This window comes from Chiloscyllium plagiosum, unplaced genomic scaffold (assembly GCF_037043375.1).
Source record: "Chiloscyllium plagiosum isolate Xiang-an unplaced genomic scaffold, Cpla_swu_hap1 HiC_scaffold_42, whole genome shotgun sequence".
NCBI lineage: Eukaryota > Metazoa > Chordata > Chondrichthyes > Orectolobiformes > Hemiscylliidae > Chiloscyllium > Chiloscyllium plagiosum.
Genome location: NW_028270180.1, coordinates 42589441 through 42617180, shown reverse-complemented (window position 1 = coordinate 42617180; position 27740 = coordinate 42589441).

Sequence of the window (27740 nt, the reverse complement as noted above, 5' to 3'; positions counted from 1 at the left end):
ATCTGGAACAGGGGAAGGACATTCAGCCCATTGATACTGTAATGTAAGAAGACCAGGAAGACATTCAGCCTATCGACACAATAATGTCGGAGCACCAGGAGGACATTCAGCCCATCGAAACTGTAATGAAGAAACAACGGGAAGGCATTCAGTCCATCGTGACTATAATGTAGGAACATTAAGAAGGACATACAGCCCCTCAAGTATGTAAACCTGGAACAGAATTAGACTATTCAGCAATCTATGTCTCTTAGACAGCAATCAGAGCAGATCTTTTATAGCTTTGTGCCTGTTACACAGGTATTGAAAGGGAACATAGACGTTATAGAAAGCAATGAACTTAGAATAACCAATTTCACTAGAGAATAAAAGGAAGTGAAACAATATTGAGATTGAATGCAAATTGTTAGGCTAATTTAGTAAGGAACTAATAACAGGAGATTGTCAAGTTCAACCCATAGTCAATCATAGTCAACATGATTTTATGAAGAATAAATCGTGTTTGAATTATTTGCTTGAGGTCTTTTTTTTAAATGTGGCAATCAAGTTGGAGGATGGGGATCTGACAGACGTATTATACCCGAATTCCAGACGCATTGCAAAATGTGCCTCATAAAAGATTAATGTGCAAAATAAGAGCACATGGGGTTAGGAAAAGATTATTTGCTTGGAGAGAGGATTGACTAATCAGGATGTGAAAGTGCTGGTGTTTGACTGCTTGAACAAGGTCAAAAATCACTCGACAACAGATTATAGTCAAACAGGATTATTTGAAAACCCTAGCTTCTGGGGTGTTGCTACTTAAACAGGTGTTAGTGAGAGAGGATGATGTTCGATACAGAATTTATATGGAAAAGATCAAAGGGTTGTACTACACATACGCTTTAAGTGAACACACTCGATGGTTTTTAGTTCTTTAATTCGTTAGAATGGAGGTGCAGTATTTAATTAATTAAGATGCAAATCCCAGAATTTCTTTCAATTCATTGCCTGGAGGTAACAGGTGTGTGCGCGCGTGTCCGTGTGTGTGTGTGTGCATGTGTGTGTGAGAGAGAGAGCGACAGAGAAAGAGTTAGAGAGAGAGAAGGGTTGTCTGGGGAGGTGGGGAGAAGGTGAGTGTGTGTAAGGGGGAGAGTGAGAGTGTATGTGTCCAAATTAAGATATCGACAGATACAGCAGATGCCTTTTCTCACGCTTACTCACTCCATGGCTTTCGATCTGCCCCTCTATGCAGCCTCTGTTTCATTTGTTGTGCATGTTGCAGACCCAGACGCTGTAACTACAGTTCCCATGCTCCATCCAGATTTAGGCCACTAAATCCTCAGATCTCCCTGAATGTCTGAGGCATTCACAGAACAACCTGCAAGGAGAAAGTGAGGTCTGCAGATGCTGGAGATCAAAGTTGAAACTTTATTGCTGGAACAGCACAGCAGGTCAGGCAGCATCCAGGGAACAGGAGATTCGACGTTTCGGGCACAGGCCCTTCTTCAGGAAACAGAACAACCTGCAGCAAAGCATCCCCAGCACCTCCACTAATTCGTCAATATCAACAGTCAGTCAGAAGCCTCTCAGCTACTTGCTAATGCCAATACTTTACAACAATACTCAAGTAGCTTCCTTGTGTTACTAACAACACGATGAACTGACAGGTACAAACATAGTCCATCAGTGAACAGGCACAGACTAAATTTCAATGTCACGCATCAAAGCTGCTGGAAACCCCTGTGCAACTTCAAGCATCACATGGGGCACACCATGAATTGAACAACAGCCCGACGCACACCATTTCATTGTTTCTGAGCTTCCCACTGGCAGCACTCGACAGACTGGGAGCTAAGAAACCAAGTCCATGGAAAGATACAGAGGGACAGAAACATTCACATTAAGATAGAAACAGGCAATTCATGAACTGAGGACATGGTTAGAAACATTGGGGGGTGGGGGAAGACAGGGGAGTGAGACGTACTGGAAGTGATTCACCTTGAAAGGTCCAAATCACAGGAAAGAGGACATTGAATAAAGGCATTACAAAACCAGTTGAAATGGTTCGTTGCAACAAAGTCTGGATCTGTGTCACAGAACAATCCCAGACACTGCAAACTGGGGCAAGGTCACAGCCCAGCACAGAGAATTGCGCAGATTATGCTAGTGTATTGCTCAGTAAACCAGACTCCCTGCCCAGTATGGGACGTACTGCAAACCATTGCCACTACAATGCTGCTAAGCTTGCACTAGCTATCTGCCTAACAGAAGTAAGCTGTAGCATTCTGTAAAGCAGGACAAGACTTATGTGTACGGTCTTGTGAAGTGTTGCCACATAAAAAGACCTTAATAGCGATAATAGAACGCTTGCAGTGTGAAAACAGGCCATGTGGCCCATCAACTTCACACTGACCCTCCAAAGAGTGTCCCAGCAGACACACCCGTACCCGATCCATGTAATAATGCAATTCTATAGTTAACCTGCACATCACTGAATAATGCAGTGCAATTCCTCAAATGCCCGTCCAACGAAACTGCGGATGTTTAGAGTGTGGAAGGAAAACGGAACACCTGGCGAAATACACGCAGACACGGAGACAATGTGAAAACCCCACACAGGCAGCCAGTCGAGGGTAGAATCAAAGCCGGTCCAAGGCACAGTTCTGACCACTGAGCCACTATGGCAACGCAATGGTCAACGGAGAGTGACTGCATTCACCCACTTTCCTCTGGATTTGTCACGTGTTCAGATGTTTCTAAATTCTATTCGGGTACCTCAAACATGACCTTCTTTTCCTTCACCCGAGGATTTACACACCCCTCACCCCAGCCAAACGCTGATAGGTCTGTCCTCCGCCTGTCACCGCTCCATCTCCTGCAGTTTTGCCGTTACCCTTTCCCCTTCTTCCTTGACCAAATCATCCATTAATATCGTACGAACAAAAGCTGAAGCTCTTCAACCATGTCGTGTTTTGTCTGTTGCTCCCGATGCGCTCTCCTCTACATTGGGGAGACTGGACGCTTCCTAGCAGAGCGCTTTAGGGAACATCTCCAGGACACCCGCAACAATCAACCACACCGCCCCGTGACCCAACATTTCAACTCCCCCTCCCAATCTGCCGAGGACATGGAGGTCCTGGGCCTCCTTCACCGCCGCTCCCGCACCACCGGACGCCTGGAGGAAGAACGCCTCATCTTCCGCCTCGGAACACTTCAACCCCAGGGCACCAATGTGGAGTCAAAAGTTTCTTCATTTCCTCTTTCCCCACCTCACCCTAGTTCCAAACTTCCAGGTCAGCACTGTCCCCATGACTTGTCCGGACTTGTCCTACCTGCCTATCTTCTTTTCCACCTATCCACTCCACCCCCTCCTCCCTGACCTATCACCTTCATCCCCTCCCCCAGTCACATATTGTACTCTATGCTCCTTTCTCCTAACCCCCACCCTCCTCTAGCTTATCTCTCCACGCTTCAGGCTCTCTGCCTTTATTCCTGATGAGGGGCTTTTGCCCAAAACGTCGATTGTACTTCTCCTTGGACGCTTCCTGAACTGCTGTGCTCTTCCAGCACCACTAATCCCGAACAATACTTGTCAATCTAATATAAAACAAATCACTGCAGATGCTGGAGATGGGAAACAAAAAGTGTTCTGATGAAGGGTTCCCAGATTTGAAATATTATCTCTACTTTTTTTCCTACAGCTACGACCAGACCAACTGACTTGCATCAGCAATGTCTGGAATAGCTAATTTCCTGTTTGAAGTATGCACAAAATTTGCTCCACAGTTTTACCTTTGATTTATAATTTCTTGCCTGTATATATATTTTTCTGGACTTGGTGTTTCTAAGCCCTGGGCAAAATATTTGTGTCTAATCTGAGCACTGTGGGCTGTGTTGAGATTATTGGTGCAGTCAGTGAGATGTTTCCTGAAGCCTTCCTTGATCTCATGATAATCTAGCTGCCTCTTATTCATTCTCATCAAGGGGAATGGTGACAATCTCCGTGAGCCGCACTTAAACTTATGGAGGGTGAAGGACAATGATCTCCCTAAAATGCTGTATATTCCACTCGATGGTTGAGACTGCTGTCACTCAAGGGAAAATTCAGATCAGGCAGGCATGGTCTGGTGCCATGGCCCCCCACACTGGTCCTGGGGGAAGTGCAAGTCCTGGTTTTGACCCTGCCCTCCCAGGAGGGGATCTATGCCCATGTGCACAATCTGGGTTTAGGGAGGGGTATAATGTTCCCATTTAAAGGCTCAATATCAGGGGCTTTGCACGGGAGCTCCACATGGACTGTGCGTGTCCCAGTGCATTATGGGCTTTAAAAGATGGCACTGATTCCCGGGAGGCTGGGTAATTCCAGATTCTTTGCTGAGTGTGGGGGGGGGGGGGGTGCTCTGGGAATGTTGTGTCGAAAGAACTAAGGGAAACCCAATTTGACTTGCATTGTGTGGGCTCGAAAACCAAACAATGTGAGGAGTTGGTGAGATCCATTCCGCCTTCCAGTGCAAATTTCTACCCAAACTCAAATCAACTGGTACGTTTTACACAAAAACAATAAGATTAGTGCAAAGCAAAAGAACATAAGAAATAAGACCAGGATTAGACTATCTGCCCCAGCGAACCGGCTGTGCCATTCAATCCAATCATGACTGATATTTTCATAGACTCAGTTCCACCTACAAGCTTCATTTCCTGCAATGTTCAAATTCCTTCATGTTTTTCCCCTAAAAACATGCAACCACGTAGCCCCGATTGCTTCACTGGGTTTTTTATTCCACAGATTCACAATCCTTTGGATTAGTCAATGCGAAATCTGCTCTTCCTTATTTTCAGGCAGTGTCCCCGAAATCGTGTTTCACCCGCCCGTGGGAAAAGCGCTCTCTGTTGCTATCATATTTGTTCTCTTGATGTTTTTCGATAACATTCCCCCTCATGTTTCTAAATTCTGATGAGTATATACCAGTCTACTCAATGTGCACTCATCCGGCAACCCTCTCAACTCCGGAATCCACGCAGTCAACCCTATCTACACTCTACACTCCATCCAGTGCCAGTGCATCATTTCTCAAGTCAGGAGACCAAAGCTATACACAGTACTGCAGGTGTGTACTCACCAACACCATAAGCAATTATAACAAATCCTCCCTGATTTTATCCTGCATCCTTTTGACAATGAAGGACTTTATTACCTTCTAAACCTGCAAACCAACTTTTTTGTGATTTATACACGAGGCCCCTCTGCACAGCAGCATGATCCAGTTGTTAACCCTTTAAATGATAGTGCATTTTGCTATTATTCCGAGCAAAATGCACAACCGCAAATTGACAAACATCATACTCCATCTGCCAGACGCTTGCCAACTTGGTTAACCTATCTATATCACTCTGCAGACTTACATTGTCCTCTGCAAACTTTGTAGTACAACTCATCTTAATATCGTCTGTGAACTTTGACACACTGCACTTGTTTCTGAACACTAAATCATCTGTGTAATGCCTTGAACCAATTGATTTCAGATCCCCTTTTTCGATCGTAGAGATGCCCTCCTTTACTCGGAGATCTTCTCCACCTCCTTTACAGTTTGGTAGAACACTTCCAGGTGTACATGTTCTCGAAATTCAGTTCCCAATATCAGTCATCCTGTCACCATTTCTTTCTAATGCCATTAAATCACACTCATTTACCTCAATATATACATTAATTTCCTCAATTTCGTTCGATAATACAACACACATTTAGACAGACTGCCTTTCATTCAGCCCTTTACCCGATTATTCCCTGATACATTGTCATCTTTGTTCCTCATATTGACCCAGTCAGGAAACATTCTGGCATCACCACACTCTCAGAATCAGACCCGATATTTGACGTTTTATTAAGCCCCATCACCATCCCTGGGTATACCCTGCCCCAACGGCAGGACAGACCCACCAGTGATGGGGACACCGTGGTATACAGTCAGGAAATGAGTTACGCTGGAATTCCCCAGCATTGATTGTGGAACCCGATAAATCTAATAGTAATAGTTCAGATATTGTCAGGAAACCTCTGGCCGATGCACATCTACTGCGCTCCAAACCACCCCTCGGTGATAACTCAGTTCTCCTCGATGTTGAAAAAAATCGGCGGAAGCACTGAAGCAGCTGTCATGGTGCATATCGGCAACCCTGATACAGGTTGAAAAACGGGATGTGGTCATACAAGCAGAATTTAGGGAGTTATGAGCCAAGTTAAAATGTTGAACTTTAGAGATAGTAATATCAGGATGGCGACCAGTGCTAGTCGTAGTAGGAATGATAGAATAGGCAGGATTAATGCGTGACTTGAGAGATTGTGGAGGAGGAAGAGGATCACATTTTGGCGACATTGGGACTAGTTTTTGGAGAAGAGGGACTATTACAAATTGGACGGTCTTCACCTGCGCTGGACTGGAACCAACGTCCTGAGGGGTACTTTTGTAAACGCTGTTTTGGAGGATTTAAACTAATGTTGCAGGGGGTGTTGGAACCAAATGGGCAGTTTAGTGGACAGTAAGGGGGTCGTAACTTAAGCCTGTCAGAAACGAGATCATGAAGTCAGCTTGACTAAGGTAAGATGAGGCACGAAGCGGACTATGAACACAAAGCAACAGGTGGTTTCAGGTGTATTTGCTTTAATGTTAGAAGTATAGTAGGTAAGGCAGATGAACGCCGTGCTTGGATGGGTATTTGGGAGCATGATCTTATTGTTATTACTGAGAACTGTTTGAGGCTAAGGTAAGATTGGCAACTAAATGCCCCACGAGAAAGATGCTTCAGGCAGAAAGCGAAGGAGGTAAAAGGAGTGGAGGAGTTGCAATACTGATCAGAGGGAATATCTGGGCGGCACGGTGGCACAGTGGTTAGCACTGCTGCCTCACAGCGCCAGAGACCCAGGTTCAATTCCCGACTCAGGCGACTGACTGTGTGGAGTTTGCACGTTCTCCCCGTGTCTGCGTGGTTTTCCTCCGGATGCTCCGGTTTCCTCCCACTGTCCAAAGATGTGCAGGTCAGGTGAATTGGCCATGCTAAATTGCCCGTAGTGTTAGGAAAGGGGTAAATGTAGGGGTATGGGTGGGTTGCGCTTCGGCGGGGCGGTGTGTACTTGTTGGGCCGAAAGGCCTGTTTCCACACTGTAAGAAATCTAATCTAATCTAATCTAATCTAATCTAATCACGGCTGTGCTGCAGGAGGGCATTATGGAGACTCGATCTGGAGGCAATATGGGCAGAGCTCAGAAATAGGGATGGTGCGGTAGCAATGTTGGGCGTGATTTACAGGCCGCCCAACAGTGTGCGTGAGATCAAAGTACGAATATTTATACAGAATATGGAACATATACAAGAAACAGAGTGCTGGTGATAGGATATTTTAATTTTCCCAGCATTGACTGGAATTCACACCGTGTTACTGGTTTAATTGGAGTTAATTAAACATCACAATGATTATTTAATATGATGAGATTTGATACTGCTAAAGAGTCATGATTATGACTTCTAAGAGTAAGTTTTAAAACTCTGTCACCAGTTATTGAAAGGCAGCTGTAAAGGAATGATGGGACTGGCCTAAAGATAAAAGAAATTAGACAATAGTGAAAATGGGGCAGTTCTGATAAAATACAATTACGTCTTATTTTGTTGCAAATACATTCAGACTTTTGACAAAAGTTATGACTGAACAGGAAATTGGAGAAAATTCCATTGATACTTTGTGCTGCTACTAGTGCACTTGTGTACAGAATGTGAAATTGATTGATCCAATGCCGCAAAGCCCAGTCATATTACGTCACCAATTTTAGTGAGTCAACTGGGCAGCCAACTCTTTCCCCCTCAGTTTTGTTTTGTTTGTATTAAGTTTAGTTCCAATACTGCAAGGAAATAAGACCACCATTACTTTGTTATTTTGTTTTAAAGACAACTTCCAGGAAGTTGCTGCTTTTGAGGAAACACTGGTGCTTCAAATGGCAATATTTCCCATGGTTTCTGCTTTAATAGTGCTTTTTTTAAAAAGAAAAATGGTTAATTCAGCCTCTAAAGAAAATGATAGTTGTTGCTGTATGAATGCCCTTTTTCGATGGGCAGATATTGGCTTCGCGTTGGTAATCCTACTGGAAGTTGTCTGTTTTATATGAAGTGTCATTAGCACTGCACAAGCCTAGAGTAAGTCAGCACAATTGTTAAAGTATGACCACAGTATTGCATAGCATACAATTTCTTGTATGCGTTCTTAATCTCTCAAAATAAAATTTGATTTCCTTTCACAAAATATCACTCAACAACAGGTGTGGTCCAATATGTTTATTTGGAGACGCTAAATTTCGAAGCGCTGCTTCTTCAGCAGTTGGTTAAAGGAGGAACACTTCGAAGGCCAGTGCCTCCAAATCAACATGTTAAAATATAACCTGATGTCATGCGATTTTATAACTTTGTCCACCCCAGTCCAACACCGGCTCCTCAAATCACGTTTAGATAGAGCAGAATTTGTAATGAGCAAAGAAGAGTGTTTTCAAGGGCGGCATGTTAATATCCAAGTCGGGAAGAGTCTATATGGACCTGGTGTTGGGGAATAAGACTGGACTGGTGGTTAAAGTTTCCGTAAGGGATTACTTTGTCAGTGGTGATCACATTGTTGTAAGTTAGAAAACAGCCATGGACAAAATCGAGAGTAGTCGGATAGGAAGAGTTCTTAATTGTTGGGAGGCCAACTGTGGCAAGATTCGGCTGCTGGGGAATGTGGATTGGGAGCAACTCTTTGAGGATAAATCCAGATTTGATATTAGTGAGGTTTTTAAAGAGAGATTGATTAGAGTCCATGAGAAATATGTTCCTGCGAAAATGAAGAATGGAAATGGCAAGATTATGGAGCCATGGAGGACGGGTGGAATTGAGAGAGGAGCTAAGAAGATAAAAGCAACATTTGTTACGTCGAGGCGACTTAAAGCAAATGAAGCTTTGGAAGGATGTCAGTAAAATAGGACCAATTTGAAACGAGGGATTAAGAGGTCTGAAAGGGATGATGATATAACTTCAGCAAGCAGGGTTAAGGAAAATTCCAAAAGCATTTATTCGTATATAGGATTGAGATGGTACCAAGGGACAGGGTAGGCCCACTCATGAACAAAGTAGGAAAGTTATGGGTGGAATTAGAAAAAAATAGCTGAGATTCTGAATGAGTACTGTGAGTCGGTACTGACAGAAGAGAGGGACATAACAAATGTTGAGGTTAAGGATGAATGTTTGATTACTCTAGGTCAAGTCAGCACAAGGACGGAAGAAGTGTTGGATACTTTAAAAGGCACTAAGGTGACATGTCCCCAGGTCCAGATGGGATCTATCCCAATTAGTGAAGGAAGCGAGAGACGAATTTGTTGCAGCGATACCAGATGTCTTTGCAGCATCCTTGAACACGGATTAGCAAGTTTTCAGATGACACTAAGATTGGTGCCATAGCAGATAGTGAATGGAACTGTCTGAGAATACAGCAGAATACAGATACATTTGGAGTGTGGGCAGAGAAATGGCAAATAGAGTTCCATCCGAGCAAATGTGAGGTGCTACAGTTTGGAAGACCTAATTCTGGAGTGTACGACATGGTAAACAAGCAAAGTCCTGGGAGAAATTGAAGCACAGAGAGATCTGGGTGCAGAGGTCTACTGTTCTCTGAAGGTGGCAACGTAGTGCAATAGCGTAATCAAGAAGGCATACAGAAAACTTTCCTTCATTGAACGGTGTTTTGTGAGTTGTCCAGTCATGTTGCAGTTGTATAGGACTACGGTTTGGCCCCGATTGGAATACTGCGCACAGTTCTGGTCGCCACATTAGCAAAGGAATTTGGGTATTTTGAAGAGGGTTTAGAGAATGTTCACCAGGATGTTGCCTGGTATGGAGGGCGCACGCTACGAAGAGAGATTGAATATATTAGAATTATTTTCCTTCGAAAGACATGGATTGAGGGGGACCAGACTGAGATCGAGAAAATCATGGGAGGTGTAGACAGGTTGGAAAGTCAGATCCTTTTTTTCCCCAGAGTGGGGACTCCATTACTAGGAGTCACGAATTCCAGGTGAGAGGGGAAAAGGTTAAGGGAGATATGTGTGGAAAATTTTTCATGTGGCGGGCACGTTGCCTGGAATGCATTGCCAGTGGGGGTAACAGAGGAGCATACAATAGCGCCATTTTAGATCTATCAAGACAGATACATGAATCGGCAGTGAGCAGAGGGATACATATCGCTGGAAAATAGGCGACAGGTTTAGTTCGAGGGTGTGAATTGGCACAGGCTTGGAAGGCCGAAGGGCTTGTTCCTATGCTGTGACTTCTTTTTAGCTTTTATTCATTGCTACAATGACAGAGGACGGACCTTTGGTGTGGGACTTCAATGTCAATCACCAAGAGTATCCCCACAGGCTCACCACTGACTGAGTATGTCGAGACCTCTAAAACACAGCAGCCAGACTGTGGGAAGTGATGGAGGAACCAACAAGAGGGACACATTATCAACAAAATACTTTTCAGAGATGTAGGAGCAGCCAGCTCACAGTCCTGGCAGAGGAAAAGGTTCAGCCTTATATATTGAAGATACAACCTCCTGTGCCATGTGGCAACTCCTCCTCTGTAGTACTGACAAATGGAAACTGATTATCCATGAGTCACTGTGGGCTATTAGCAACCGCAGCATCAATGACCTTGCCTCCACGATAAAGAAGAAGTGGATTGTTTACTGATGGTTTCAAAATATTCAGCACCATTCAAAACCTGCACCTATCCTGAAGCAAATGATTCAGCCCATCAAGAGTTTTAAAATGGAACAGAATGAGCCTGTTCAGGCATTCGGGGCTGTTACTCAGCAACTGGAGCAGATCTTTTAACGTCTCATGTCTGTTACACGCCAAATGGAAGGGAATATTCAGCCTTTGAAAACTGTGACACAGGAATACGGGGAGGACTGGTTACTGAGCCAGAAGCAGGGATAAATTCGGGATAAATTAGTCTTTATCAGATTAACACAGATTCACTATGACACAGTGACCGGTGCTGAGAACTCAACTATTTGCAAACTATTTCAATCGTTTTGGTAAATGTAACGAAACAGTAGCTAAATTTGTGGATGAAACTAAAATAGGCTGGAAACTCAGTTATCAAGAGGAGGTAGAGAATCTCTAATTGGATACGCAATTGTCAATAACTGTTCGTTGGTATATAATATGGGTAACTATGAATCTGTGATTTTTCAGGCAGAATAAAAGGTTGAATATTTCATAAATGGAGACAGATTACTGTATGTTTTGACAGTGTGTACTGGAGGGTTCACTCAGTTCCTTACAGTAATGGGAAGGGTTGCTCCATCTCCTTGATGGTCTGCTTCATGCCGTTCACCGTGGAGCCATTGCTGTCGGTATACACGGGATAATTTCATATCGTCGGTTGATGGTGGGTAGTGATGAGGGGGAGAGTGTTTTAAGCCATGTATAAAAGGGTCTGCCTTTATCTGAGAGTTCATCCTTTCTTTCTCCGTGGAGACCCGAAGACGATGAGAATGGTTGGCTGCTTCCAAATGAAGAGGATGTGGCTGCTGCCAAGACAGTGTGTATACACCAACATGATGAACTGTGCATGGGCACAGTTTAACATTAGTACAGTGAGATACGGAAGGTCCAACCACAAGAATGGAAACATAAAATAAATACATTGTTAGATCAGCTGAAATAGTTACTTATATCCGGTTCTCAATCTCACTTGCAGTACCAGCCCATGTACCAGAAATCCCGAGGAGATATGTATTCAGCATTGAGCACTGCGTTGAGCAAGCTCTACTTGATCCACACCATCAGTCCACTCAGAGTGCAACAATGTGCAGACCATGGCCGTGCATTGATCTATAAACCCGGACTAGATATCTGTCCAGCAAAGAGAGGTATGCAGACCACATCCATGCATTGACCTATAAAACGGGGTGAGATATCTGTCCTGCACAGGGAGCTATGCAGACCACATGAGTACATTGGACCATAAATTCAGACTCGATATCTGTCCAGCACGGGGTGCTGTGCAGACCACAACACTGCATTGTGGTGTAAAATTATGTCCCAATACATGTGTGAATCATAATGTAACACATGTATTGGGCCAAGCAGTGGAATGTGGTGTAAAATTATGTCCCAATACATGTGTGAATCATAATGTAACACATGTATTGGGCCAAGCAGTGGAATGTGGTGAAACGGTTAAAAATTATGTCCCAATACATGTGTGAATCTAACCGGAATGGAGGTGTTGCTTAGTCCCATGTGAATCTTATTACACACCTCCCCGTGTGAATCTTCTTATCTGTATGTAACCAGAATGGAAAGTGTTTTTTAGCCTTGCTCTGCTGTTCACATGAATGTTTATATCTGGAAAAGAGTATATCAGCTGGAAAAGTCTCCAGTTCGGTGAGTCTGCTCCGGGGTTACGTTTAACCGCCGAGCGTGGGTTGTTGGCAACCGCTCTACGAGAACTGACGGCTCCCAGTTCCGGTAACATGTAGAGTGAGTATAAGCCAGACCCGGGAGTCTGCTCCGGGGTTACGTTTAACCGCCGAGCGTGGGTTGTTGGCAACTGCTCTACGAGAACTGACGGCTCCCAGTTCCGGTAACATGTAGAGTGAGTATAAGCCAGACCCGGGAGTCTGCTCCGGGGTTACGTTTAACCGCCGAGCGTGGGTTGTTGGCAACTGCTCTACGAGAACTGACGGCTCCCAGTTCCGGTAACATGTAGAGTGAGTATAAGCCAGACCCGGGAGTCTGCTCCGGGGTTACGTTTAACCGCCGAGCGTGGGTTGTTGGCAACCGCTCTACGAGAACTGACGGCTCCCAGTTCCGGTAACATGTAGAGTGAGTATAAGCCAGACCCGTTGTAAGTATGAGACCTGGTTGTGGCGACGCTGCGGGGAATAAAATGCTCATATTCTAGCAGACTCGCCTCTTGGTCGTTTGTTCTGTGTCAGACTACTCTCCTACGAACCTGACCTTGAGAATTTTTTAAAACATTTTGGCGCTGCGAGCAGGGTCAATCGCAATTGAGGAGAGATTTTGATACAGAACAATGTTTTGGAAAAAGACTAAGAAACCAGAAGAACAAACTGTGGAGGTCCCGACCGTCCCGGGATGGCATGGACCGTGGCATGACGTGGCAGTTTGTTTGAGAAATGGTGGGGGGCGACCGGAGGAACCCCAGGGTCGCTGCTGTCCACCCTTGAGAGGATCCCAGTCCTGCCGAAGAACCCCTTGCCTGGGGTACAGCGGAGGATGTGGGCATGTCCAAAAAGCTGAAGCGGAGTTAACAGAATTGAATGGGATTGAACTGAACTGAACTGAGTGGAACTGAAGTGAATCAAATTGAACGGAACAAAATGGAACTGAGCTAAATTGAATTGAAATGGACGGAACTGAATTGAACACAATTGAATTGAACTGAACAGACCTGAACTGAGCTGAATTGAACTACACTGAATTGACTGAACTGAAATTAACTGAAACGAATTGAACTGAATTAAGCATAATGTAACACATGTATTGGGCCAAGCAGTGGAATGTGGTGTAAAATTATGTCCCAATACATGTGTGAATCATAATGTAACACATGTATTGGGCCAAGCAGTGGAATGTGGTGTAAAATTATGTCCCAATACATGTGTCAATCATAATGTAACACATGTATTGGGCCAAGCAGTGGAATGTGGTGAAACGGTTAAAAATTATGTCCCAATACATGTGTGAATCTAACCGGAATGGAGGTGTTGCTTAGTCCCGTGTGAATCTTATTACACACCTCCCCGTGTGAATCTTCTTATCTGTATGTAACCAGAATGGAATGTGTTTTTTAGCCTTGCTCTGCTGTTCACATGAATGTTTATATCTGGAAAAGAGTATATCAGCTGGAAAAGTCTCCAGTTCGGTGAGTCTGCTCCGGGGTTACGTTTAACCGCCGAGCGTGGGTTGTTGGCAACCGCTCTACGAGAACTGACGGCTCCCAGTTCCGGTAACATGTAGAGTGAGTATAAGCCAGACCCGGGAGTCTGCTCCGGGGTTACGTTTAACCGCCGAGCGTGGGTTGTTGGCAACTGCTCTACGAGAACTGACGGCTCCCAGTTCCGGTAACATGTAGAGTGAGTATAAGCCAGACCCGGGAGTCTGCTCCGGGGTTACGTTTAACCGCCGAGCGTGGGTTGTTGGCAACTGCTCTACGAGAACTGACGGCTCCCAGTTCCGGTAACATGTAGAGTGAGTATAAGCCAGACCCGTTGTAAGTATGAGACCTGGTTGTGGCGACGCTGCGGGGAATAAAATGCTCATATTCTAGCAGACTCGCCTCTTGGTCGTTTGTTCTGTGTCAGACTACTCTCCTACGAACCTGACCTTGAGAATTTTTTAAAACATGCATTCATCGAGAAACACGGACTAGATATAGAGTCATAGAGATGAACAGCATGGAAACAGACACTTCGGTCCAACCCGTCCATGCCGACTAGATATCTAAACCTAATCTATTCCCACCTGCCATCACCCTACCCATATCCCTCCAAAAACTTCATATTCATATACCCATCCAAATTACTTTTACATGTTGCAATTGTACCAGCCTTCTAGTACCAGGCGTTATGCAGACCATAACACTGCACTGACCTATAAACGTGGACAAGATATGTGTCCAACAAAGGCAAATATGCAGACCAAAACAGTACAGTTGTATCCAGGCATTTTGGAATAATTTGAGACGAATTTTATGACATTTTGTTGATGTACTTTTCCAAATTATAGTGAGAATTGATTGAACTTTCCGGAAACAAGCCCAGTGGTTGTTTTCGGGGCAGCAATGGGTGTGTTGGATTCATACAGACATGGTACTTTGGACGAAACTGATGTATTCCGATGAACATGTACACTCACGTAGTCCCATTTCCCTGCACGTATCCCATATCCTCTGTAACATTGCCTCTCCATGTACTTGTCCAAATGCCTTTGCAATGTTGTTAACAGACCCATCTCAACCACTTCCGCTCGTAGCTCATTCTGCATGAATACAACCCTCTGTATAAAAACGTTGTCCCTCAGGTTCCCTTTTCTCCTTTCCCCTCGAACTTTACACTGATGCTTTCTCATCCTCGCTTTCCCAATCCTGGGGAAAAAAAATGTGTTCATTCACCATATACATGCCTCTTATGACCTTATATTCATCCATAAAATGCACCTCTAGACGAGACACCACAGTCTCCTTTGCTGGAAAGAAACAAATTCCTACCTTGTCTGAACTCTCTCTGTATATCAGACTGTTGACTTAACGCAACATCCTTGTAAATTTCTTCTTCATCTTTTCCAGTTGAATATCATCCTTCGCTTAGCAATTAGAGAATAAGAGGGCAGATGAACACCCTGTTGCAGTGAAAGCACTTTGAAACCAGTGACCATAATTCTATTAGCTTGAAAATAGTTCTGCAAAAGGATAGTGCCGATCCAGAAGTTTATATTATAAATTGGGGCAAGGACCATTTAGACGGTATTCGGCAGGAACTTTCAAAAATTATTCAGGGAAACTGTTCACAGGTAGAGGGACATCCGGCAAGTGAGACTCTTTCAGAAGCGACAAAATGAGAGTCCAGTGACACTATGTTCCAGTCAGTGTCAAGGGCAATGTTAGCAGGAGTAGGAAACAAAACATGGTAGAGACTCTGGTCAAGGAAAAAAGAAGGATGCATATGTCAGACCTAGGAAGCGGGGGTCAATTAAACCATTAAGGAGCATGGAGGATGTATACTTATGGGAGAAATCGGGAGAGGAAAATGGGGCATGAGACAGCTTTGGCAAATAGTTTTTGCAGAATCAGACAAGATTCCACACGTATATGAATGGCAAAAGTGTAACCAGGGAGAGAATAGAGCCCCTTAAAAATTGAAAAGCCATTTATGTCATAGAGTCATTGAGATGTACAGCACGGAAACGAACCCTATGTCCACCTCGTCCATGCCGACCAGATATCCGAACCCAATCTATTCCCACCTGCCAGCACCTGGCCCATATCTCTCTCAACCCTTACTTTTGTTAAACCAATCCAGATGCCTTTTAAATGTTGCAACTGTACTAGCCTCCATCATTTCCTCTGGCAGCTCATTCCATACACGCACCACCCTCTGAGTGAAAAGGTTATCTCTCACGTCACTTTTATATCTTTCCCCTCGCACCCTAAACCATCTGCAACCTATTCGCGATTATTCATAGGAGAATAATTAGGTTTATTAGATTTATTATTCTATGCACTCACATGAGGACAGTAAAAATGTTACAAGTCGCCATATGTGATGCGAACTGACAGACAAAGGTAACAGCTCCCCACCCTGCCTTACCCACCCCCATCCGAATCACCCAGGGTCAGAATCCTGGCACAAAGCAGAAAAATAAAGAAAACAACATTACAATATAAAACATTTCATCGCTTCCTATTAAAGTGAAAAAAAACAGGAACATAGTTGACAGTTCAACAAAACAGTTCATAAGTGTCTGGCCAAGCTGGGTTCACATTCCTCACAACGACTCAACCTTCCCCACTCCTCTGCCTTACAGTCTATTTCTGCCGATGTGTGAGGTCCTATACAAATATACCTCATGAATATTTACTGTGGGGAAAGACATTCAAGCGAGTGAAATCGGGGAAAGGAATCCACGTAGTGATGTTTTGAAAGGAGGCTACGTTACAAAAGTTGAAGTGCTGGAGGTCTTGAAATGCTTAGCAGTTGATCAATACCCAAGACCTGTTTGTGTATGCCAAGTCATTGTGGGAAGCACGGGAAAAAAATTGCAGTACCACTAGTTAAGATATTTGCTTTATTCCTTAGAGATCTGAGGAAGGGTCACTGGACCCGACAAATTAACTCTGTTTCTCCGCACAATATTTTAAATGATGTAATGGAGACGGGAGCTTTGAGATATAAGGATAGAATGGATAGTGCGGGATTATTTTCCCCTTTTGCGTGGGTGGTGATGAGGTGACCTTGCAGAGGTTGATAAGAGCATAGGGGACATGGATAGGGTGTATCTTTACTGGACGGTACAGGTGTCCAAACCAGGCAGGATAAGTTGACAGGCGAGAGATTTAAAAGGTAAAGAAGATGCAGCAGGATCAGTTGACAGGCGAGAGATTTAAAAGGTAAATAAGATGCAGCTGTTTCTCAGACAGGGTGGTGTGCATATGTAACGAGATGTCAGTGGAAGTGGCACAGGCGGGGACAATTACAACATGTAAAACACAATTGAATGGGGACAGGAATCATAGTTTCAAAGAGGTATGTGCCAAGTGCAGGCAAATCGGATGAATTCAGTTTAGAAAACGTGGTGAGCATGGACAATTTGGACTGAACCGTCATTTTGCTTTTTGAATGTCTCGAAGCGTCTTTCACTTGAAAACGTCTCTTTCTTCACCAATTCTCCAAAGCCCTCAATGCATTTCCAGGTCAAATATTCTCTTTAAATACTTTCAATAATCTCCGAACGTTTTTAGAGTATTCTTGACATTGATTTGGTGCTGTGGACCACAGCAGTAGCTGCAGAATTATATTCAACGACAATCTGTAACTTTCTGGCTGAGATAATTCTTCAGTCTACTATGACCATCAAGCCGATCTATGGTTGAGGAATGAGTGTAGGTGAATAATCAAGGGTCAGAACCATGTGTACCTACACCTGATGGCAACCCGTGAAAGCTGAAACTTTATTGCTGGAACAGCACAGCAGGTCAGGCAGCATCTAGGGAACAGAAGCTAACGCACTTGACCGCTTACATTCCAAACAGCAGGACTAACATATGATAGAGAGGGCGAAATGTTCCCAACACCAACAGACGAAGAGTCATTTTACATCCAGTCGTAAATGGTGATGGAAACAACTCACTGAAGGAGACGTCTTCACAAACATACCGTTGCTAAATAATGGAACAGCCCTTTCCATCGGTGTAAAAGACAAGGATGTAGTATCTGCAATATCTTCAGACAGAAGTGTTGTCTCGACGATCCAACTCACACTCACCACAGAATCACAGATATCCATATTCAATCAATTTGATTCGCTGACCGTGATATGAAGAGACAGATGATCACAATAGATACGACAAAGACAATGGGCCCTGACACCATTCCTGCAACAGGAGTGAAGACTTGTGCTGCACAACAAACCGTGTCCCTGGGGAAGCTGTTTCATTCCAGCACAAACTCTGACATCTCCTTGGCAATATGGAAAGTTACTCAACTATGTCCAGTCACCAAAGAGGGGAATAATCACAGGCTGACCAATTCGCACCCCTCGATCTCATCACAACAGTCAAACCTCTGGAAGTTATTTTTTTCAGCGCTGTTAAGAAGCACAGAAATATCCCGCTCAGTGTGGCTGGCGGTAGATATACACGTGGAGATTGTGAAAATGTCACTGGAAAATTAATCCTCACCAGGCTAATGCTCTGGCAACTGGTGGAAGTTCAGTACAAGTTAAAAAAATCAAGATCTAAACTCTGGTGTCAGTAATAGTCACGTTGAAGCCAATGTCGTTTGTAAACTCTCATCTGCTTCCCCAATGTACTTTCAGGAAGCAAATATTCCGTGTTTTCGTGGTCTGACTGAAAAGTGACTGCAGACACACAGACATGTGATAAACCATACAATGGTGTCTGAAACGGCAAAACAAGAGACTCAACTATAGCAAAGTGCTCCGAGGCCTTAACGGGTTAAGTCGGTCAGAACACCCGTCAACAGCCTTGATGTCGGAAAAAGGAATTGGAAATACAGTCCAGCCGACCCTGCAGAGTCTTCCTTCCTACATTCGAGAGCTTGTTGCAACATTTATAGAACATTCACATAGACTGCACAGAAACATTAAGAAAGGAATAGGTCGTTCAACAAATTAACCTTCCCCCATTGTAGGACATGACTGAGCATCTTCCCAATGTATTTTTCTCACGCAAGACATGTATTACTTGTTGTGATTGCTCTTTGCAAAAATGTGAAGTAGGAACTACAAGTTTCCCTTCAGTCCAAAGAGTTTTCTACCCCATAGATAGCTAATTCTCTATCACAACAAAATATTCCTTCTCCCTCCGTACCCCTTTAGTGTCTGTACGTCTTAATTGATATCAACTGTCTTAGCTTCCATAGCCTTCCATAGCCTTATGTGGGAGAAACTTCACAGTTTGCCCCGTCTCTGAGTGTAGGCATTTATTGTCATCTCAGTGTAGAATGGCCTGCCTGTACCTAACACTGTGGTCCCTTTATGTTAGACGTCCCAGTCAGGGGAATTATCGTCCCTGATTCCAATCTGACTTGTCCTGCCCTGATTTAGATATTTCACTGATTTCTCCACTCATTTTCCGATACCCATGGAATACAGGCCCAGTCGACTCAAACTCTGCTTACACAAAGAGCCTGTCATCGTAGAGGTCAGACTGGTTATCCTTCGTTGCAATCACTCAATGTCAGATTTGTTCTTTGGTAGATAAGGAGACCAAGACTGCACACAATACTGAACAACGTTCGAGACAAGGTCACACCAAAGCCATGTACCGCTGCAGATAGGCACGCCAACACCTGTCCTCAAATGCCCATGAATAAAAGGTTCACACGACATTTAATTTTTAACTGCTTCGTTTTCCTGGTATATCATTTTCAGCGATTGGCGTGCAGGAAGACTCAGATTCTTTGCAATGTTACAGCTTCACACTTGCTTGGTCTATGTACAAGAGTCCACAGATGTGCAGGTCAGATGAATTAGCCACACTAAATTGTCCACAGTGTTAAGTGCATTAGCCAAAGGGAAACGGGTCTGGGTGGCTTGCTGTTCGGACGGTCGGTGTGGACTTGTTGGTCTGAAGGGCCAGTTTGCACACTTCCAATGCCATTCTCAGTACCGACCTCTGACTTTAGAACTCACTGCCCTGCATGGACCTCAGATGTCTCAGAACGAAACATCAAAGAGCATAATTCACTTTGTACAATAACGTTTTTCAACCAACCACTTTCAAAATAGTAGGCTGAAATCTATTGTTCTCACCAATGGGCGCAACGTCACATCTACCCACAGTATTATCCTTCTGCCAAGTCGTTCCACATTCACTCCACTTGCCTCCATCACCATGGAGATTTTTTTAATATCCAGTTCACACACTCACAATCCAACGTCCTTTCGTACTGTCAGCAAACTGGGTTATATTACATTTGATTCAATCAACCGTATGCTGAATGTCTATTGTGAGCAGCTGGTGACCAAGTGATGGTGGTATTCCCTGACATCTTCTGCCCTTGTCCACCTGGATAGACGTGGTCATGGTTTTGCAAATGGTGTCTGCGGACCTTTGATGAATCATTTCAGTGCAGCTTGGAGATAGTACAAACTGATGCTGATGAGAGTTGATGCTGGAGAATGATGGGTGAACTGATTGTCAAAACGGCTGCTTTGTCCTGGACGGTGTGAAGCATCTTGAGTATTGTTTGGGCTGCACTCATCCAGGCAAGTGAGCAGTATTGCAACAAATGCCAGTCAAAGTTTAAATACTTCTGTTAACATCAACTATGATCTACTGCTGACCTGTCTACCCTTATCAGTTTGATAAAAAATACTTGTTCCTTTAGTTTGAGACATCTCATGAGCTACCGTCCAGTTACCATTTTATTTATATCATTGAAATATTTACGGTGCCTTCCGCTGTGAGGAATCATGTAAAGTCCTGGTGTAAATTATCCGCCTGTTCTCTGCACTCAATTCCACGGTCACGACTTTCAAATGTTCTCAATAAATGTTTTCAAACTTTGAGTGCTGCCAAAAGTCGCACACTCATGTTGATTTTTTTCTTATATATGCACAGAAATCTTATGATGCTTTTGCAAATATTCATTACCAATTTACTTCCGTAATATTTTCTACCTTTTTTTCTCAGCTGTAAAGATTCATATACCGCAGAAACTAATTCTGATCCAACTTGTCCATATGGCAAAGTTTTCCAAACGTGGCATTCTCTACAGTGTGGAACAGGCCCTTCGGCCCAGCAGATCCACACCACCCCTCCGAAGAGAAACCCACCCAAACCCATTCCCATACACCATATTTACCCCTGATTAACACTGTGGGCAGTTTAGCATTGCCAATTCACCTGAACTGCACATCTTTGGATTGTGGGGAAGAAACGGGAGCACCCACAGGGAGAATGTGCAACCTCCACAGAGATCGGCGGGAATCGAACGCAGGACCGTGGTGCTGTGAGGCATAGTGCTAACCATAGAGCCACCTTGCCGCCCACTTAATTAGTCCCATCTGTTTGCACTTGGCCCAAATTCCTCTCATCGTTCCAATTCATAGGATTGTCCAAATGTCTTTTAAATGTTGTTTGCTCTTTCTCTGGCAAATCATTCCATACCGACATAAGCTTTTGCGTGAACAAGTTGTCCCTTTGTCCCTTTGTAATCTTTCCCCTCGCAACTTAAGCCTCTTCCCTCTATGTTTGAACACGCCTACAGTGTGGAAAACACTTTGGCTATTTACCCTATCCATGTCCCTCATGATTTTATAAACTTCGAGAATGTCACTCCTCGACCTCCTACATTCCATGTGATAACAACTTCACGAAAAAGCCTTCAAAAGTAAGCACTGCAAATTTGAAACTATATTTAAAATGACAGGTAAACAGCACTCCGCCGAACACATCATACTGTTGTTTGTTTTTCTTCATATTGCAATGCTAAGGCAGCATGAGAAGTTTAATAGTGCCAATATGAAGCCAAGGACCTGAGTTCTTTTTCTAAAGGAGCTAATGATCTCTCCAGTGTAAACGCATTTCTGCCAGATCTATACAAGAAAGGGAATTCTTCCATTACACGGTCAGCCTACACTTGCCTTAAGCAAAGTCAGACGAATGCTGCATATACTTTTTGAAACTTGCATGAAAGTATGAATTCTGTACAAAGCATGAAAGATGTATTCAATAAGGTTTACTACAAGAAGTAAACTTTCAAGAATGAAATGTGAGTGGAAGATGTCAAACAGCATAAATGGAAAGGCTGAACCACACTGAGACCAGAGGTAGAATAGAAGCACAAAACTCAGATTGATGCAAGTGCATGGACGATAGACTTAATTAAGCAGCTCAAGGTGAACTGCGTGACAATCATGTCAAGGAAAGCTCTGTAATTTGAGAAGGAGAACAAGGAATCAGAGGTATTGTTATGAGCATTGAGTAAAGCTTACTACAATGGCACGAGGGAGAGCGAGCCAGAATCAGTTGGAAGTCAGCAGGAAAAAAGGTCGAGCAGCAGGTGCAGGGCCTTCTGGGGATAATTCAGGAAGCACAGCTGAAATTCACGCCTATCACGTGCTTCTGGTCCCAGAAATAAGCCCCCTAAATCGGTCCTAACAGTAATGCTCGCCAGTTTGTGATTGAATACTCTCCATGAGAGACTTTGTCAACCATGGATGCATCATCTTCTTATAGAGTCTTTTTGTTTGATCAAAAACAATAATTGCTGAGTGTTACTGGGTATATGTTTGTATGTCTGCCCATGCATGCCCACTGACCTTGCTTTCGGTCTTTTTCCACATCCTGCTTCAGAACAGATGTAACCCAGCAATCCTCAATCTCTGTGCCTGGTTCATTTCTAACATTCAGGGAAACATCTGCAAGTGGCTGACCACATGATCAGTTGACAGTGACTCAATTCTCCTAGTTTCTGCATCTCTGTCATTTTTGTGTGGTGATACCATATTCCCGTGAGCAGTCTTTGATATGACCTCCTTTTCCTTCAAAATAGAAATCCCCTTAAATCTTGTCGGCTGAGCCTCCAGCTGTGACTGTCCCAACTCCTGGGCTTCTGGTCTCACCCCTTGCCCTCCTTCCTCGAACAATAACAGAGATCCCTTTGTCCTCACTTCCCACTGCAGTCGAATTCACATTCACAGAATATTCGTCATCTACTTCCACTACTCCCTGCACGACAGCGCCATCAAACACATGCAATATCGAATATTACAGCGCAGTACAGGCTCTTCGGTCCTCGACGTTGTGCCGAACTGTGAAACCAAGCTGAAGTCCGTCTAAACTACACCATTTTATTTTCATACATATATAAATCCAAAGACAATTTAAATACCATTAATGGTGACCAGTCTACTCCTGTTGCAGGTTCCATGGTTTACTCCATTCTGATCAAAGAAAATGCCACTGCCATCTGACAGATGTCTGTCACCCCTCAATGTAAAGCTATTTCCCCTCGTGTGAGCAATCACCATCCGAAAAAAAATGCGTTCACTGTTTACGCTATCTAAACATCTTCTTATCTTATATGTCTCAATTAATTACCACTCAACCTTCTCTCCATAACTTTATCAGTCTCAAGTTCCTCAGCCTTTCCACGGAAGACCTTTCCTGCATTCCCGGCAGTATCCTATTAAATCTCTATTGAACCATTTCGAAAGCCTCACTGTCCTTCTTGTCACACATGGGATTGTATGTGCTTTAGTGGTTTGGATCAGAAATTGGCGAGCTGAAGGCAGACATTATTGGTTGGCCGAAAACATTCTTCAGCACGATCCACAACTCTACCGAAGTCAACCACAAATTTCTGAATCCATCCTTCTCCGCTCTCATCCAGGACATTTATGAAAATGACAAAAAGCAGTGGCCCCTAAAGAGATCCTTGTCGTATACTAAATGCAACTGAACTCCAGGATAAAGTTTTCCTCGCAACCTCCACTCTTTGTCATCTTTCAGCTCGCCAATTTATAATCCAAACAGCCAAATCACCCTCCGTATTTTGTGCGATCGCCGACCGTGGGGAACGTTATGAAACGCCACATTAACCGCTTTACCCTCATGCAACTGTTGGTCACCTACTCAAAGAACTCCATGTGGTTTGTGAGGCACGGCTTATCCGTCACAAAACCGGGTTGATTATCCCTAATCAATTTATTCCTTTCAAGATAATTTTAAATCCTTCCTATTATAACGTTGATCAACACTTTACCCACAACCGAAGTAATGCTCATTGGTCTATCATATCCAGCGTAGCCTCTACTCAGCTTCTTGACCGAGGGAACAACACCCTACCGTCTTCTGGCACTATACCTGAAGACAATGACGACATAGACATCAAAGCCAAAGTCTCTACAATCTCCTCCCTGACTTTCCAAAGAATCCCAGGTTAAATCCCATCCAGGCCAGGGGACTTATCCATTTTCACACTTGCCAGAATATCTAAAAACTCCGCCTCGCGAACCTCAATCCAATCGCGTCTAGTCGCGTGTATCTCAGTATCCTCGTTTTCATTTTCCAGTGTGAATGCCGACGAAAAATATTCATTCAGCGTTTGCACTACCTTCTCTGACTCGGACGCACAGCTTTCCACTACTACTCCACTCCTATTGGCGCTAAACGTCTTCCAGTCATTCTTTTATTTCCTGCCAAACCTATAGAAAGCCTATGGGTTTTCCTTGATCCTATCCGCCAACGCCAATCCCCTTCCTGCCTCCTCTGACTTACAGCTTTAGGACTTCACTGGCAAAATTAAAACTGTCAAGCAGCCCAATTGAGCCTTCATGCGTCATCCTTACATAAGCTTTCCTTTTTCTCTGGACAAGAGCTTCTAACAGGGTGACCAGTCCATTCATGTTTCCAACCTAAGTCCATCCTACTTTTGTAGACGATTCCATAAACGTTTTTTCTGCCTCTGCCATCTTCCCCTTCGTATCATTGTCCGCATTTCATATAGTTCCTCTCCATTTTTAATATTCTTTATCACTTTGAACACTTTTCGAATTCCCCCATAGCACCTTCCCATGCAATTGCAGGATCTGAAACACTTGCATGAACATCTCTTCCCTCCTCTTTGTCCGAGGCCCCAAACACACCTTCCATATGAAGCAGCATTTCACTTGTCATGTTGCAATCCAGCTTTCTGTTATTGCTGTTCAGAATACAGTCTGCTTTGGACAGGGAAAACCAAACGGAGACTATTTTGAGTAAAGCTGTCACACCATCTGTTGGAATTATCCTAACGTTCGCAATGCTTCCCACTTCAATAACCCAACTTGCTCTGATGCGAACATTTCAGCCCTGGGCTTCTGCAATGTTTCAGTGAAGCACAACCGAAGGTCGAGTAGCACCTCATTTTATACTTTGGGACTGTGTAGCCTATAGGAGATTATGTTCAATTCCATAACTGCACAGCTGGACCTCACCATGACCGCACTCCATTTTCCTTACATTCTCCCTTTTGGCCTCCCTATTACCTTGCCTGGTCTTGTTTATCTTGGTGCAATAGTGAGAACCCATTTCCCCCATGCACCCCTTAATTTTCACCAAATTTATATCTGTTTGTCTTTCACAACAGCGAAATGGCCATTCTCCTGTGGCATTGTGCCTCCACATCCTCTATTTCCCATCACCCCCCTCCACTTCTGTCAAGTTCTGAAAAAGCCCATTTTACGGTCCATTTGTACTTCTGAAAAATAGTCCCACTGGACTCGAAAAGTTATCTCTGTTTGACATTCGCCACAGATGCTGCCATATCTTCTGATTTTCTCCAGAAATTGATGTTTTTGAACAATTCAAAAGATGCGTGTTTAACCATGAAGCACCGTACACTGGGGAGTGAATGATAATGCAAGGTGTGCACATTCATTTGTTCTGAAACGACATAAGGCTGGAATCACCGACACGACAGAGCTCTTAATCATAGTCGGGTAGAGAAACAGAGGGAAACACATCATTTCAAACAGAGAAGATAACAACATTTGAATGAAAGGTTTTAAGTGAAGATGTTGCATAGTTTTGCGGAACGTGACACCATGGACAGACTCTCAGAGGAATTAGAATATTGAAATGGATGTGTTACCATATCAGACATCAGAGTGGCTAAATGGGTACAGGGGTGATAGTTGTATGGGTCTCGGGTACCTTCGGGGACAGACAGCAGACTTGCCCTGCAGATATTTCAGCACAAACTCATATTCATGTGGTGCTGTGCACCACAGCGGAACAAAAGCAGAATTGTAATCAAACACAATCTGTAACTTTTTTGTGGGAATAATCCCTCAGTCTACCATTACCATCAAACCAATCTATGGTTCAGTGAGAGTGTAGGCAAACGTGCCAGGGTCAGGACCAAGTGTACCAAAACTTGATGACAAACCGTGAAAGCTACCACACTTAACTGCTTACATTCCAAATTGCAGAAATAACATCTGAGATAGAGGGCGAAATGATTTAAAAAAGATCTGATCGAATTTTTTGCATTCCTGCCACAGCCAGTCAGAACTGGAGTTGAACTCTGAAACATCTGACGAGACAAAATGACTGCAAAAATATTATTTTTAATCAAACAATTACTCTTGGGATTAGGATATGTCTCATTTATTGTCCAGTGGGCAGTTAAGAGTCAACCACATTGCTGTGAGTCTGCAGTCACATGTGGGCCAGAGCAGGTATAAATGGAAGTTTTATTCCCTAAAGGATATTAATGAACCTGATGAGCTTTTCCAATGATCGACAATGGATTCATGAGCATTATTAGACTCTTAATTCTAAACATTTATTGCATTTAAATTCCCCCATCTGCTGTGACAGGATTCGAAGTCATGTCATCAGAGCGTTACCAGGACTGCTAGATTAACACCACTAAACCATTACTTTGGCATTCCCCTGAAGAATGGAACAGCCCTCTATATCGCTATAAAGACAAGGATGCAATGTCTGCAGCATTCTCTGCCAGAGGTGTTACGTGACGACATACACAGAATTACAGATCCCCGTCTTCAAATAATTCGATTGCTGCACATCAAGAAACAGCTGAATATAGTAGGTACGACAAAGTCAGTGGGCCCTGACAACATTCCTGCAATAGACCTGAAGACTTCTGCTGGACCATAAGGCGTGTCCATAGGGACGCTGTTTGATTCCAGCTCCAACTTTGGAATCTCCCTGGCAATTTGGAAAATTTCTTAAAAATGGTCAGTCCCTTAAGAGGAGAATAATTACAATCTGCCTAATTGCCACTCCCTCACTTTCATCACGATAGTTAAACTTGTGGGGGTTCTTCTTCACAGAGCTTTCAAGCACCAAAGAAATAACGTGCTCAGTGTGGTTGACGATAGGCGCTGTCATGGAAATATCACTGAATTTCTAATCCTGACCAGACTAATGTTGTGGCAGGTGGTGGATGTTAAAGATAATTTCAAATCTCATGCCAGTAATATTGACCTTGACACCAATGTCGATGGTAAACATCAATTTCATTCCTCAATGTACTTTCATGAAGGATATCTTCCCTGTTTTCCTGGTTCTGGCCTGAAAACGACCTCAGACACACAGATGTGTGATAAAAACTTCAATGGTCTGTGAAACGGCCAAGTAAGATATTCAACTGCATCAAACTGCCCCGATATCTTAAAAGATAAGCACTGACAGAACACCCGACACCAGACTTGGTATTGGAAAAGGGAACGAGAAACACAGTCCAGGACCTACTTCCAAACATCGGAAAGCTTCTGGCAACATTTAAATATTTTTCCCCCAGACTGCATAGAAACATCCGGAAAGGTGGAGGCCATTCAATGCATTGAGCCTGCCCCATTCCAGTTCATGGTCAATCAGCTTCTTCATTTTTTTCCCCAAACACTGTGTACTATAACCATTTGAAGTTATTAACTATCGGAAAGATACAAAGTCGGAAATGTAGTC